The 2,305-nt window shown below is 44.3% G+C and overlaps 1 non-coding gene across 1 annotated transcript; it reads left to right on the top strand.

The window, feature by feature from the left end:
- Positions 1-694: 694 nt before the first annotated feature.
- LOC140285605 (U2 spliceosomal RNA) lies at positions 695-885 on the top strand. The gene has a single exon (XR_011910615.1). It is a non-coding gene; the product is annotated as a U2 spliceosomal RNA (small nuclear RNA).
- Positions 886-2,305: the final 1,420 nt, after the last annotated feature.

Genomic DNA, 2,305 nt, shown 5'->3' with positions numbered 1-2,305 from the left:
GACAACATACAAGAACCTATACCCCAGCCGACATTGCTCCCTGCCTATTTTCCTACAACTCACTATGTGTGTGCACACCTTTATTCACAAACTCTTCAACTTATACTCTTTTACCGAAGCTGCTACAGCTCGATTGGCCAAATACCCTTAGATCCTATTTCGGTGAATTTGACATCTGCCTTGCATGTAACAGATTAGCGGTTTAGCAGTTTTAATTTAGTTTGAGTGAAGGAATTCATTTTATAGCAAAATCCGAAATCGTGAAGAACTCATGGAAGTAAGCTTATTCTCGGATTCCTGAATCTTTAGATTTGTTCTTTCTTTTACTGCAAAGTACAACGTTGAGCAGCACTAATGAGTTGTTTCTATTTTTGGCAGCCTTTACCTTTGCGGATGAAGCCCTTTCTGTCTGTGCAAAAGAAATCTTATTACTGTGCAGAGTGACTTCTCTGAGTAGAGTCGCCTTACTTGTTGCGACTGTGCCAATGTTCGAAGCTGGAGTGCAAAGTTGTTGCTTGAATGGTGCTCGCTGGAGCGTGCGGTAGTGTAAAGTTATACCATTTAAAAGGGCTGAAGAGTGCTCAGTGCAGCGGGTGGGCCGAGGTGCAAAGTGACACTATGGCCATAAAAATAACACCGCTACAAGTGCGCATTGTGCCAGGAAGGGCCCTCGGACGTGAACCAGTGGACAGTTATCGCTTCTCGGCCTTTTGGCTAAGATCAAGTGTAGTATCTGTTCTTATCAGTTTAATGTCTGATGTGTCCTCTATGCGAGGACTACATATTAAATGGATTTGTATCAATAGGAGTTGAAAAAGGAGCTTGCTCCGTTCACTCCAAGCATCGACCCGGTACTGTAGTGCCCCTGGGAACGGTGCGCTCTCCTCTGCTCTTGTGAAAAAGCAAACAGCGGTGCAGGATGGAGGTTTCAGGGAGCCCAAGATGAAACTTTCTTTTAGTCTGCTGAGAAAAGAGAGTGAATGCGAAGTAGACTTTAACACGGCTCTGGGAGCGAGCCGAGTGCGGGCTAACCAGGAGAATTGCTTGAAAGAAACGCGACACCGAATGAGCGGTCAGAACAAAGCCTCAATACGGTGTTCCTGTGGTGTTTTTATAAAATGCGGTGAAAAAAAAGGTGTGAATGCCCCATAGAAAACTAAAAGGTGGAGCGGAAGTGTTCGGCTGCAAGAAGGTGTGAATGTCCGACTATATTTGGTGAAAAGCAGGTGAAGCAAGGTCTGAATGCCCAACCTTACATCATCAAAAGCGAGATCAGAGGTTTTTGGCTGCAAGAAGGCCATAGTTTGCCAAAAGTGGGTAAGGTGCGAATGACCGACTAAATATCAACAAAAGGGGGGGCGGAGGTCTTCGGATGCAAGTGGGTGTGAATATCCCACCATAGAAGTATGGTGGAGAGGAAGCTGTGAATGGCCGACCATAGTTTGCAAAAAGCGGGTGAGAAAAGGTGCGAATGTCCAACCATACATGATCAAAACAGGGAGCGGAGGTGTTTGGCTGCGACAAGGTGTGAATGTCCACCCATAATTAATGAAAAGCGGGCAACAAGTAGGTTCGAATGCCCAACCATACATCATCAAAAGCAGGAGTGGATGTGTTCGGCTACAAGAAGGTTTGAATGTCCGAGCATAGTTTGTAAAAAGCTGGTAAGAAAAGGTTCGAATGCCTGAACATACATCATCAAAAGCAGGACTGGATGTGTTCGGCTACAAGAAGGTTTGAATGTCCGACCATAGTTGGTAAAAAGTGGGTATGAAAAGGTTCGAATGCCCAAGTTCGGCTGAAAAAAACTGTGTTCGGCTGCAAAAAGGTGTGAATGTTTGACTAAAGTTTGTAAGACAAGGTTCGAATGCCTGACAATGTATGATCAAAAGCGGGAGCGGAGGTGTTCAGCTGCAAGAAGGTCTAAATGTCCATCATTAATTGCTAGAAAACATGAAAGAAAATTTTCGAAAATCAATCTGCACATGATCATAAGTGGGAGAGGAGGTGTTCAGCTGCAAGAAGGTGTGAATGTCCTACCATAATTGCTGAAAAATGTGTTAGAAACGGTAAGAATGCCGGACCATACATCATCAAAAGCTAGAGAGGTGGTGTTCGGCTGCAAGTAGGTGTGAATGTCTGACTAAAGTTCAAATATATTAACAAAAGCGGGAGGAGAGGTCTTCGGATAAGTGGTTGAGAATTTCCAACCATAATCTATAAAATGCGGTGAAAAAAAAGGTGTGATAGAAACCTAAAAGGTGGAGCGGAAGTGTTCGGCTGCAAGAAGGTGTGAATGTCCGTC

The sequence above is a fragment of the Leuresthes tenuis genome, unplaced genomic scaffold, assembly GCF_036924035.1.
Source record: "Leuresthes tenuis unplaced genomic scaffold, fLeuTen1.0.hap1 SCAF_48, whole genome shotgun sequence".
Classification (NCBI taxonomy): domain Eukaryota; kingdom Metazoa; phylum Chordata; class Actinopteri; order Atheriniformes; family Atherinopsidae; genus Leuresthes; species Leuresthes tenuis.
This window is presented reverse-complemented; position numbering and strand designations above follow the sequence as displayed.